Below are 14,248 nucleotides of genomic sequence, written 5' to 3'. Positions count from 1 at the left end.
AAGGAGAATTTGTAGGGAATAATCAGTAGGAAGGAGAGGGGCATAAACTTAGCTCCATTCCCTCTCCAATTCCATTTTCCCTCTGGCAGGAATGTGGGGAGGAAGGGAGCATTTTCAGGAGAAAAACTGAGGCCAACAACAGATTACCCCCACATGTATTTCACTCCAGCAAATAAAAGACTGAGAAGTCCTTATTGTAAAAGATAGAGGTCATTTATGCATGGGAGTTTTACCTGAGAATCGCTGCTTGCTGGACCCACACTTTCCTGTTGTGGATCTATGCACCAGCAGTCTCCAAGCTCAAATCAGGAAGCATTTGAGCATTTGAAACACCGCTTTGTAATTGGCTTTAGTGCTTACTGTGAGAGAAAGTCCACCCCCCCCACCCCGCAGAAACCCAAGTGCCCTGAAAAAAGCATTTTAGAAAACGGAGCTCTCTAAAAGGAATGGGAGAGGGAGAGGAAACCCAAGCCTCGTTTCTAAAATCTTTTCTTCTGCTCAGAAAGAACTCCCAGGAAACAGGAAGCATTTATTGCCTGCTCCTTGACACGCTGCTTTGTAATCGGCTATAGTGCTGTCTGCGAGAAAAACGTCACTCCCCAAGCTTCCATGTCCCACACTTTGCCTTATGCATGGGGATTTCACCTGGGCTGAGCTCAGGGGAGATGGAAGAATTGGATTAATAAAGGAACAGGAAGTCCTGGGATTTGTGAGGGCTGGCAGCAAAGTCATCTCTAATGGATGAAAAACTCATGCATAACTCCAAGGAACAACTGAGACAGACCAGGGGCAAATGTGAGTGAACGTGCCCATGCATAAGCCTCTAGAGTGCTTTAAAAAAAAAAACAGAAAGGAGAGTTTATGGGTGAGGGGAACTAAGCCCTCCCGCTCCTTATTGTACTTACTTGGTTGTTTGAAGCATTTATTTTCCAGCCCAACTCACTTCTCATGTTAGAGCTGCAACAGGAGAAAAATGTCTTAAAGAAAATGGAGGTTGGCAAGGTACGTTGGAGAGAAAGTGGGGGTTTGTGCCTCTTGCCTGTATGTTCCATTTTCTATAAAACAAGCTGATAACACCAAACATTTTCTGATTTACACATGAATGGGTGGAGAGATGCTAAGCAAATGTGGATTTTCCCAACCCTCTAGTTTGGTCCCCAGATAATACAAGAACTATTACCAGAAGGCAGGGTTATCACATGCTAGCACTCAATTCGCTTGCCTACTTATAAGCTTCTGCTACTTCGGGAATCACTGCAGTGCTGAAATCTTCAGGAAGTTCCAGGGGATACAAACACTTTTCACAGTCTAAGTGGAACAGCTGTCCTAAAGCACAAACCTATGCAGAGTTGCTCTAGTTTAAGGCCATCAGTGTCAATAGGCTTTGACTGGTAAAACTCTGCACAAGGTTGCACAGATAGTTGGTATTGTTCTTAGCTCCTACAACTGCTTAAAATTCTCAGTAGCATTCCATGGACTCAGTAGCATTCCATGTGCTTGAGTATATTGGCTTCCCAGTGTAAATTCTGGTTTTTCATAGCCTTTAAAAATGTGTCTGATAAGAATTAGGCTATTCCTCCACTTGAATTTTTTTTAAAAAAACTTTTTAATGCAAGATAACAAAATAACGAATTAACTGTTACTTGTTACTCTTACTTGATTATTTTTGGCTTTCATAAATGCATGGCTGTATTTCTTAAATTGGCAAGCTGTTTTTCCAGTATTGTTTAGGGCAGAAAGTAGACACAATTGGCCAATATATGGAATGCTAATTGTTTCAGTTTAGACCTAGTTATGTGGCATAGTGTGAAAGAATACAATAGGCTGCTCTCAATTTTTACACCCACAGACACACACCGTAAACAAGGTCTATGTTATCAGCAAAGCACAATATTCACAACACTAGAAGCAAGTCATGAGGAGCCCAGCCGACATCCCATCTGGTCTCATGAATTAACTTTAGGAAATCGTATGTAATATAGACATTTCTGTCTGCATATCATAAAGCCCTGACATATCCAGCCTTTCATTAAAAAGGCTCTGAGATGTGACTTGAATAACAATCTGTCTCAGCTAATTAGTATTTTCAGTTCAGCATATTCACTTTCAGACGTATTGCTGTTTGCACATGGTAATTTAGGTAAACAGATCCCATCCACAGCTGCATCAATTAACACTGCTAATCAAAACTGAATTCAGGTAATTAGGCACATTTATGCAAAAAGTGTAATTTTTGGGGAAAGCTAGATCCTATAGTAATAGTTCAAAAAGCGGGAACCTCTTTTTTGGCAAATAAGATGAAGAAATACAGGCGATTTAGCACAAATGTACACATAGTGCAGACTCAATGAAAAATATCGAAATTAAATCTTTTCATTTAATTGGGCTGTGTTTTCAGAAACTGTGTGCATTTTAATATAATTATCCTCCTCACTATTTCCAGAGCAATAGACTGATTCACCCTCAGAACAAAGAAGCACATTCAAGGTCAATATACCTACAAATATGTATCAGCAAGGACAAATTAGCAGCATTCAGTCTAGCAATACCACAGGAACACTGTTACAAATGTTATTTTAATATAAATGTTTACTTAAATTGCTTATCTTTCTATTATCCATATTTTAAATGGTAAGATAGCCTATCGCAAAGTATGCTAAAATAGCCCACATACTATACATGGAAGGGGGAGGGGGGATGAGGAAGCCCCATCAGGGAGACAGTGAGACATAATGTGTGAAGCTGCATGGTTAGAGAAAATGACGCAAGAAATGGGCAGGCAAACATTTCAAAGATACAAGGATTTATGAAAGTATTAAGGAAAAAGTGACATGAATTGTGGGAATGTGAGAGCCAGCGTGGTGTGGTTAGAATGTCAGACTAGGATCCGGGACACCCAGCTTCAAATCCCCACTTTACCATGGAAGCTTGATGGGCAACCTCAGGCTAGTCACACACTCTCAGCCTAACCTACTTCACAGGGTTGTTATGAGGATAAAATTGAGGAGTGGAGGACCATGTAAGTTGCTTAGGATCCACATTGGCATAAATGTAGGGTACAAATGAAGTAAATAAATAAATAAATTATAAACACACACACACACTCAGGGCCATCTTAACACATGGGCCCGATGGGCTCTTGCCCGGGGGCCCCACGAGCATAGGGGCCCTATGCTAATCTGTGTATGTTAAGTGACTTGCCATAAATAAATACTACTACACAGTAGTCTAGACTGTGCCAATAAAAGTGCCAATAAAATAAATATATGTTTAGGTGCCAATAAAATAAATATATGTTTAATATTATCAACCATTTACTTTTTATTCCTGTGAGTAGTTGTTGTAGGGGCCCCAGCACACTGGTTTGCTCAGGGGCCCATAATGCTGTTAAGACAGCCCTGCACACACTCCCCAGTGAACCTAAAGTGGCACCCTAACTCTCACATTTACAGAACATCTATCCACCTCTTCCCTTTCAAGGAGGACAGTCTACCTAGTCTCTTCTTACTGCATAGGGTTGCCAGCTCTGGGTTGGGAAATTCCTGGAGATTATGAGGGTGGAGGCTAGAGTGTGGGAAGAGATGGGACTTCAGTGTAGTATAGAGCCATGGAGCCCACCTTCCAAAGCCAGACATTTTATCCAGTGGAACTGATCTCTGTTACCTGGAGACAGTTGTAATTTCAGGAGATCTCCAACAGCCACCACCTGGAGACTGGCAAACCTATTACCCCAAATAAAGTTGTGTGCTATGCCACACTGGCTTTCCTGTATTTCTTATGGTCTTGCAGCAACTACAGTGATATGTCTCCTCTGTACACAGTGATGTTGCATGGTGCTTTTGTACTGGGCTGGCTTGGGGTATGAGATCCTTTCTGCTGTGCTGGTGCTGAAGCCATCACATCCTATTTCAGTCAGTGCTACCAATTACCAATAGCATCACAGACTCAGAGAAGAGTCAGATCTCAGAAATGAGAGCATCAAAAAAAACCTACAGGATGGGGCCATCCAGGAAATAATTTTTAATTAACCGTTGTATTCTACCCTTGAAAAAGACATCTATAGAAATTAAAAAAATAAACCAGCAAGACAAGTTATCAGCCCATTTTTGAGAGAATGGAATACATTTGAGCAATTGCACAATTTCCTACACAATTATCCATGTAGGGAACTACTGCTACAAAAGCCGCACTCACCACACTCACACACATATGTCATGTGCTGGGTGCATGGGTACATAGTATAATAGGATGTTGATCCATGTCCTGTTGTCTGGCTGCCAATTCAGCGTCATAAAAGTTAATATAAAAGTAATGTAAAACTCATTATGAGCCTGATCATAAATCTAATGTAACCAAGGAGCCGATATTCTGATATCAGTACATGTTGTTAAAGTCCTCATTTATTGCATTTGTTTATGACAGCACAAGGGCAAAAGCATAATACCAAACATAAATGTTTATTTTGGACTTTAGCTTCAATCCAGAGAGTTCAGCTACATATATGCAACACATAGAACAATCCTAAAATGGTCTACTCAGAAGTAATTCCCATGTTATTTGATGGAGCATTAGGGTTGCCAACCTCCAGGTACTAGCTGGAGATCTCCTGCTATTACAACTGATCTCCAGCCGATAGAGATCAGTTCCCCTGGAGAAAATGGCTGCTTTGGCACTTGGACTCTATGACACTGAAGTCCCCCCCTCCCCAAACCCAGCTCTCCTCAGGCTCAGCCCCAAAAATATCCAGGTATTTCCCAACCTGGAGCTGGCAACCCTGTGGAGCATACTCTCTGGAGTAGGCTTGCCAAATCTGACTTGGGAAATTCCTGGAGATTTAGGGGTGCAGCCCAGGGAAGGCAGAGTTTGGAGAGGGGATGTGATATCAGAGTCCACCCTCGGAAGCCTCCATTTTCTCCAGGGAATCTGATCTCTGTAGTCTGGAGATCAGTTGTAATACCAGGAGATCTCCAGGCCCCTCCTGGAGACTGGAAACCGTGCTCTAGAAAGTGACTTTGGCTCTGCAGCCATACAGACTTGCATTGCAGACAAAAGGAAAGGGCAGCTGCTGGGCAAACAAAAGGAAGAGAAGGAAGCGGCTTGGCAGAAGTGGCATTAATGCCCCCTTGGACCACGGCCAAGGAATGAGCAGCAGACAGGTACTTCTAGTTTCAGTTTGATCTCATTTGTTAAGTATGTATAATGGCATGTTGTAACACCATAAGGCTAAATATATTTCTCTCTTTTTAAAAAAAACAACCATGCAATTCTCAGTGATAAATGCCTTTGTCATGTTGCAGCTGGAATTCCATGGGAAAACTTTACAAAGGGCAATATTGATTTTTTTTCACAGATGTCTAAAATTAATCTATCAGCCCACCTACCCCTGGCAAATGCATGATTTCATAATAAACCAATATATCACAAAATTGATTTCCCTCCGCTAAAATAGAATATTATCTTTTCACAATGACCAGAAAACTTATTTTTTTAAAAAACTTTCATGCTTCTATTACTCATTTGCTAGAACATTCCATCTGAAGACCAATTGAACTCAGCAAAACAATGTTAAAGGTTTTTTTCCTTATGCAAGTTTATGCTTGTGTTTTCCCCAATTTGTTTCACGGATAGCTGATTCAGGTTTGTTACTCTGGATGAATATTCATGGTTTACATGACAAGGAATACCAGAGTATGTTCGTCACATCTTGTTGTTCACTTTCCTTTGTCTTCTACATCATTTTGAACTTTATATATGCATATCCAGGACAATGAAGATACTATTGTTTATATCATCATTTAGGCCCAATTGGCATATAGCAACAACGTGGAACAGCTTTTTCAATGGTACAGTCCTACACTGCTGCATTATGCATGAAAAGTTTGTAACCTATGTGTCTGGTCTATCATATGGGTCTTTCCCACCCAATTAGTTTACCCATGTCACAAGTCATGTGGGAGTGAACATGGGGAAATAGCTCTTGTAGAACTACATTTAGCCTGAAGAGGAGAAGACTGAGAGGGGATATGATAACTATCTTCAAGTAGTTTAAGGGCTGTCATATAAAGGATGGTGCTGAGTTGTTTTCTGTTGCTCCAGAAGGTCGGACCAGACCCAATGGGTTGAAATTAAATCAAAAGTGTATCTGTCTAGACATTAGGAAGAATTTTCTAACAGTTAGAGTGGTTCCTCAGTGGAACAGGCTTCCTCAGGAGGTGGTAAGCTCTCCTTCCCTGGAGGTTTTTAAGAAGAGGTTAGATGGCCATCTGTCAGCAATACTAATTCTATAACCTTAGGCAGATGATGAGAGGGAGGGCATCTTGGCCATCTTCTGGGCATGAAGTATGGGTCACTGGGGCATGGGGGGGAGGTAGTTCAGAACTTCCTGCATTTGCAGGTGGTTGGACTAGATGACCCTGGTGGTCCCTTCTAACTCTATGATTCTATGTATAAATGTGATAGGACCATATCCCCAGACATAAAGATATCATGCTAATGTCCCTAAATAACTAGGGTTTTTCTTATCAGTTTATCCCACTGAATCCTATGATAACTGCTTAACTAAAGAAGATATTGCAGGTATATATCCAAGTACTTGTATTTAAACATATAATGCAGCTTAGTGGTTCTGGAATCTGGTTACCATAAGGCAGTGTTTATTTTCAGGAATGGCCTTGTAAATATTACTATGCAGTGTATTGATCATCTTTGCTCATAGTGATTGACATTTCAAATAGCAAGGACATAAGGCTCCAAGGCCATCAAGATTCACTTGAAGTTTCCAGGGAAAGATTTCCTCTGATTCTCTTCATACGATCCAGAGCCACCCTAAACATCAGATGAAAACAAATCACATTATTTCCCTAGCTCCATGTGTCCTCCAGGTGACAAGCCCCTCCGAATAATTTTGGTTCCCTATTCCCTACCTCCTCAGCTACCCTACATAGCAGTCTCTGTGGGGGTCCTCAAAAGACTTTAGACATTCATATGGCACTTCACCATTCAGTCATTCTTATGGCTCAAAACTCACAGCTGACGTGGTCACAGCTTACTGGTGTCCCAGAAGGCAAACATGTAGCGAGCCAATGTTCCTCACATTGGAGAGGCAAGCAGGATGAGCATCAGGAAAAGTTTCAGAGGGTAGCCATGTTGGTCTGTAGTAAAACAGCTAGATTCAAGTCCATTAGCACCTTTCAAGCCAACAAGATTTTCAGGATGTAAGGTTTTGAGACTCAAAGCTCCCTTCATCAAATACTGACTCTCGAAAGTTTATACCCCAAAAATCTTGTTGGTCTCTCAGGTGCTTCTGGACTCAAATCTAGCTGTTCATCAAGAAAAAAAAAGTCTGGGAAACTGGTGCTCATCCAAAAGGTAAAGGTCCCCTGTGCAAGCACCGGGTCATTCCTGACACATGGGGTGACATCACATCCCGTCGTTTCCTAGGCAGACTTTGTTTACAGGGTGGTTTGCCACTGCCTTCCCCAGTCATCTTCCCTTTACCCCCAGCAAGCTGGGTACTCATTTCACCGACCTCGGAAGGATGGAAGGCTGAGTCAACCTTGAGCCGGCTTCCTGAAACCGACTTCTGTCTGGATCGAACTCAGGTGGTGAGCAGAGCTTGGACTGCAGTACTGTAGCTTACCACTCTGCGCCATGGGGCTCTTTGGGGCTCATCCAAGTGAGGTGAAATGATCATTTCTGATGAAAAAGTATGGGTGGAGCTCCTGAAGACCTGCAGGAAGAGAATACCAGCTCCCACCCCCAGTGGCATCTCTTTGGAGATTTGCATCACTGTTGTAAGCCAGGAATATTTGCATCCTTCTAATTAGCACAGATTCATACAAATTTAACAAATATAGTGTGCTTTTTAAAAAGAGGGTCTACTAAATTGAGATCCTAAGAATTTTATAAACATGTATAAAGCATGATACAAACACCTATACAGTATTTTCCATTTCTCTCTCTCTCTCATTCATTTAAAATATCAAAAACACGTTTATAGTTTTTACAGGGTAAATGGAACATTTGGGAAACACATGAGCAAAAGATGAAGGGGATCAATTCCCAGAAGAGACAGAATAGAGGTGAGAGATAATTAAGAACTAGAGAGCAGGATATAATTAAAAGACAATCAAGTGCCTTTAAGCAAATGGATCCCTTAGTTAAAATCAGAGCTAATCCAAGCCTCAAGGTGCATCATTCAGTATGTAAGGGGATTTCTCCCCCACACACACACACACACACTGATCACCCTGCTAAAGCCCTCCACAGTTTAGTTTTCATCTTTTCCATATTCCATAAGAAGAATTTTTTTTTTTCCTGGAGGCTGTTTAAAGTGTAAATGCAAAGACTAGAGACAAGGAAGCCGCTACCTCAGAGTCCTTAATTTCTCCACTACAATGCCAAGGATATTGCTACCTTGACAGAGTCAGTAGGAGCTCATCTTTGATGAAAGAGAAGTAAATCAAATAGGATAAGGAGTCTGCACATTTATTATTAATTTTAATAGCATACATTAATTTTTTAAAAGAAAGAAACTTAGACTGTGTGGTGAATGAAAGACCAAAGTAGAGAATTTACCTTGGCTCACAAGTGCTGGCCTTTGGTAGCCAACAATGTGAAAAGGGAAGCAAGATCTGTAGAGTTCCCTCTTCTACACAAGAATAGAAGATTCTTTCCCTCTGTCTCTCACTAGTGGCATGAGCACATTGGAGCATATGGGACAGTCATTCAAACTTTCAGCCCCAAGTCCCTCTGTGCCTCAGGGGACATTATGTTCCACTTCCGTCCTGATTGCTTTACTTTCCAAATTCCACCTCAATCCTGGCCCAAGCTATAACTTTGGGCGAAAACGCATGGTCGCTTTATTCTCCTTTAATCCCTGTTTCAGCCAGGATTCAGCCTGTATTGAACGCATGCGTTTCGCCTAATGTGCGTTCGATCCTGGCTAAAACAGAGATTAAAGGAGGATAAACCGACCATGCGTTTTTGCCCTTAGACTCTTGACCAATGCCCCATCACAAAACTCTCTGGGCATGTCAGGGAGATGAGAGTATAACCCTTTTCCATACCATCCAGTTTGTAATGTGCATCAAAGTTTTGTTTCTATGGAGAAATGGAGGACGGAGGATTTGATTATGTGATTGTCCACCTGCAGTCTGAAGGAGAACAGGGCAGGAACAGTCAGGATAATCTCACATAGCTTTTGTAGACCAGCCCATAGATTCCCAACATGATGAAATGTTTCTCCCAGCCTAGAAAAATAGCTCTCTGCACATAGAAAACTAGCTTTCAGCAAGTACAGTTTTACTCACCCTTCTCCTGGTTTTTTTTTTTTTAAATATGCAGAGAGGTTTTATGATTTCAAGAATGTGCTTTCACATCACACATTAAAGTTCTATAGCCCAGCAAATAGTTTTGCCACATTATTGGCTGTATGCATAGACTAGCACAATGAAGAGTTTTTGGAAATGTGTGGCACAGTTCCTCCCTCTCAAATCCATCCAGCCTCCAATCTGCTTGCCAGACCACAGAATTATAGCTGCATCTTTGATGTGTCTATACAGACTATAGAATAGATATTGGCAGAGGTCCCTTAGGAAGTGCTTCCGAAAGCCACAGGAGAATCATTGGCTTAGTTCAATTGACTTTATTTTGTGGTAATAGCATGGAAATAGACAATAATACACACAACATTCAAAACATAATACTCTGCACTGGGATTTTGTTGGGAAATTAACATCCTGATTCTCTATGAGCTCCAAATCTCTGTATTAGTATCATCCCTGAATTTACTGTTTACTGATTAGTGATTTTAGCAAAAAAAAAATCCAGCTTAATCCTCAATATTAAGATCGTATCAATTTTTTGGACTCTGGCAAAGTTTACATTCAAAGAGTAATGCTGAGTCACTATGTCTTGTGCAAGTCATTGCAGAAAACAGTAGAATAGTATTATCTTCCCTGGAAAATGCTAAATCAAGATCTTATTGAGAATCATATCTGAAAGTTTGTAAGAAAGACAGCAGCTAGTTCTGAACCTGACCTTAATCAGATGATGACTGAAAATATAGCAAACATATCATGTCAACCCTGCATCAGTAGATAACTACGTTGACCAATGCCTTGATACAATGAGGTTTCATTTTAAGCTACTCAGTCTCAAAACATAAATTACACCATTTCAATGGCGATTACTGAAATGTCATATTTTCATAGCAAAATCCTGCAACTTGTATAGGAAATTCAAACATTTTTTTAGAGATCTGTATTATTTATATACGATGTATCTCAGAAATTTATTTTAAAGAACTTAATATCTTTTTCCTTAATCCAGTCAATTGAAGTGTGCATTTAGTTCTCTTTAATATATAAGGTTACTTGGATATGTTTTATTTGTTCCACAACACTTTTGTTGGCTTAAAGACAGACTTTGAAAATTTTGCAGTAAAACTCTTTAAACATTCTTATATGAAGATGCAACTTGTGCAAATCAATCACCAGTGTAAATTGACTTGTAAACAGATAACTATTAATTGAATTGTAAACAGATAACTATTAACCTCTTACCTGTTGTTTGATAGCCTCAACACATTCTTCCTCTGTTCTGAAACTCTTCTGCAGGACAGCCATTTCTGCTCTCTTGGTTCTGGAAAGTCATTTTGCTATTCAAACAGCTTAGCCCAAGCTAACTGGTCTCCTTTTTATTATCGTATCTTCTCACCAACAGGTACAAATGAAAATTAAAAGGGTTTTTTAAAAAAATATGAACGAAATTTCCTCATGTTTGCATTTAAATTGAACTCAGCCCTTTAGCTTTGGGTTTTAATTTCTGAAGGGTTAATCACCCGAGCAAAGGTCCATCAAGCTTTAATCTCCAAGAAACATTACTGCAGCCTGAGTCACCTGGGGGACATTTATTATATTCTTATTTCAGTGCAAAAGAATGCTGCACTAATCTTCTAGCCCTTTATATTAGCACATTTGCTATTAACATATTTCACAAAATTATGAGTTCCTCAGAAACTATTACGAGTTCATTGCTACATATCCCAGGAAATAATCCTGTTAAAAGCCAGACACATCTGCTGTGACATTGTTTTAGTGTTTCCTCCTGTAATCCATGTAGACATTTGGTTTTCCAGCTGAGTTCTAACAATACACCAAGTCTCAATTATATAAAATATTATGGGAGTGCCGAGTAAAATAACGATTTGTTTGCTCTAGTAGCTTAATCTTTCATTCTGTTTGAAATTTGCATTACTAATCTATTGTTCCTTCCATATTTATATCACTCCTTATTCCAAGAAAACAAATTATTGATTTTTTTTTAAAAAGCTGATACTGAACAATAAAAATGCCAGACAAGGTTAAAATTATTACTTATCATTGCTGATATGGAAGGAAAAATTTTGGCCAAGCAATGAAATTTTGATTGAGAGCAATGTCTTTCGAAAAGGGAGAATGCCAGCCGCCACATCTAATTTTGTTTGAGGAATGAAAAAAATATATATCTTCACTCATTTTGGCCAGACACTGTAAAAAAATCAAAGTGGAATACTTACTGGGTCCTACTTAAAGTGTTTATGCACTGGTATTTTTTTAAGTGTACAATAATATTTTAATGTACCTTAAAATCTGCAGATGACATATTGCTAACCAAAGAGGATGTGTGAGATATCACTTTCCCTAGATTTTTTTGCAGTTATAATTAAAAGCCATCACAATAGCTATTGTATATTATGCTAAATGATTTTAATAAATTTAATAGCCCAAAGAGCATGCATTCAAAATTGGTTCTTCAAACAGATTAAAATGTACAGATTCATCCATGAATAACAGCAATTTACAATAGCAAATTACAACAAAAACATGTTTTTTCAGGGATTTTGCTGTACCTAAACAGCGCAAAAGCAGGCAGCCTTTACAGTGTTTTCTTGTTTCATTTTTTGGTACTGCTTTATAAAATAGCTACAGCTATTGTTTCCTTTCTCTTTATTCCCATCATCTCCCAGTCTTCATCTCTTTCTTTATATGAAGCGTGTGTGTTTGCATACAAAAACTCTCACACAGACACACACACTCATCACTGACAATATTCCCAGTCATATGTTAGCATGGCAATTGCAGCTTGGACTTGGGGACAACCAGATGAACAAATAAACCTTACAAAGAGAAAAAATACAATCGCAAAGAAGAAAGAGCTCAGTGGTGTATTTTTTTAAACCCCCAAAAGTGTAAACATTACTAAACAATAACTGAGATGCTTGAATAATATTTCCTAGATGTTCTGGGCATTGAAAGTCAAGGTTGTTAATCAGATATTCTTACAAAGTTTAACTTCTAACTTAGCAAGTATTTGCATATTTATCTTTTTAGCAACATTCTTTTGATCAATGGAAACAAGGTGCGGAGGATACTTCTATGGTCAATTTATGCTTAAAGTCACATTTAAATGAAAAATGGAAACCATTTTATAACACCTACAGCTAGAAAAAATACTAACCATGGCAACAACCAGCACATTCCTAGCTTTTAAAAAATAATGTTTGGCATGATCATGAACAATGACAGGATGTAATAAATTTGTTTTCTAGATAATAAATATCAAGCAATATGAAATGTGATTAAATGTGAAGAAACAGTCAATGACGTTCTGAAATGGAAATTAAGGTTGTTCTGGTTTTCCAATGAAGGGGTAAGGATAATGCAACAGTGAAAAGAAACATACCATAATAGTTTTCAGGTGTACTACTTTTCATTCTTCCCATATAGTTCTGCAGTTCCATTAGTCCAAAAGTCGACTGCCATGCCTATGATCTTTGTGGGCGACAATAGCATCATACTGCTGGCAAATTCTTTCGATTAAACTTCTCAGACACGGTAGCAACTTTGTTAATTATGATATTAGCCAGCTGCCGGGTACGATCAATCATCCACTATAAGAAAGCCAGACAACGAGACATCTAATCATTGCAACCAGAGCAGATAAATTTTGTTCCTTTCTTATACGTGTCAGAGATTCTATCCCTCCTGACCCCTCTACACTGCCATCGACTGTCAAATTTAGATTCAGCAAGCTCCCGGCTTTTCTTTATCCCTGCCTTAGATCTGAAAGTCCTGGTTATCAGGAAGACAAGCGTCACCAGCTGTCTCAGAGCAGGAAGGCAATCAGGTGAATAGTACTTATTATCTTTCATTGCTTTCTGAGGAATGACAAGATAGATTTGAGACCAAGAGCACATCCATATCTCAAGAACAGTTAGTAGGGCTTCAAGTTCAGATTGTGGTGCATATGTAAAGCTGCAATGAGGGACTTCGGTGCTACTAACCTTATTAACAATGTGCATATAAAATTTAGGGGACTAGACATAACCCTTGAAAATTTAGAAAATTCCCTTTTGAACATGACGCGAGGGGCAGGTAATCCAATGCCTACACAAGAGACTGTGTTTCACAGTTGGGTAGTCTTAATTGGGCCCACAGAAGCTGTTGGCTGCCATTAAAGATTGTGTGTAGGCACCTTCCATCTTAACTAGTCTGACAGTCCATAAACTCTTACAAGTGGAACAGATACCAGAATTCTAATCTTATTATAGAAAAGAATCATCCTACATACATAGTCAACATTTTACTGTTGCTCTTGAAATTATTATATCTTTGCTATTTTAAAACAGCTTAAAAAATACCACGTAGAAGTTGAAGATCCTGGACTTACTGCAAGGTAATGAAGTACCCATCAGTAAGTTATGCATAATTTAAATATACAACATAGAGAACTTTTTTGTCATTATCCAGTACTACAATATCGTTTAAAGAAGCATGATGAAAATTACATTTCAAAAACTAGATGTCAGTTGTTCACCCAATTACAATGATCTTACAGAGTAATACAAAATTTATCTCACTAACCCAAGCACTATTAGCACTTATAGAGGAGTTATAGGAAACACACATTGTGAAATTCTGCTTTAATAGTCATTGCTTACATTGATCAATTGTATCTTGGAATCAAAATAATCTTTCTGCACAACTTTCAGACTTGGCATTGTTTTCTATAACAATGCAGTAAGGATCATATGACAAGCAATTTACTTGTTCTTTTGAACAGCTGCTGGTAAAAGTATGAAAACTATCTCTATTCTTGAGGTTACGTAGGAAAAGGTTAACAAAACACAATCCTAAATGGAGTTACAGCATTCAAAGTCCTTTGATATCAATGGATTTAGAAGATTATAACTCTGTTTAGGACT

The 14,248-nt window shown here is 39.0% G+C and overlaps 1 long non-coding RNA gene across 2 annotated transcripts in view; it reads right to left on the bottom strand.

Moving 5' to 3' along the window:
• LOC130475200 (uncharacterized) overlaps nt 1-14,248 on the bottom strand; it is a 64,391-nt gene that overhangs the window by 19,475 nt on the left and 30,668 nt on the right. For both annotated transcript variants that reach the window (XR_008933234.1, XR_008933235.1), the window contains exon 2: nt 12,727-12,934. This is a non-coding gene — a long non-coding RNA (uncharacterized LOC130475200). The remainder of the gene's footprint in view (nt 1-12,726; nt 12,935-14,248) is intronic.

Source organism: Euleptes europaea, chromosome 3, assembly GCF_029931775.1.
Source record: "Euleptes europaea isolate rEulEur1 chromosome 3, rEulEur1.hap1, whole genome shotgun sequence".
In the NCBI taxonomy this organism is placed as follows: domain Eukaryota; kingdom Metazoa; phylum Chordata; class Lepidosauria; order Squamata; family Sphaerodactylidae; genus Euleptes; species Euleptes europaea.
This window is presented reverse-complemented; position numbering and strand designations above follow the sequence as displayed.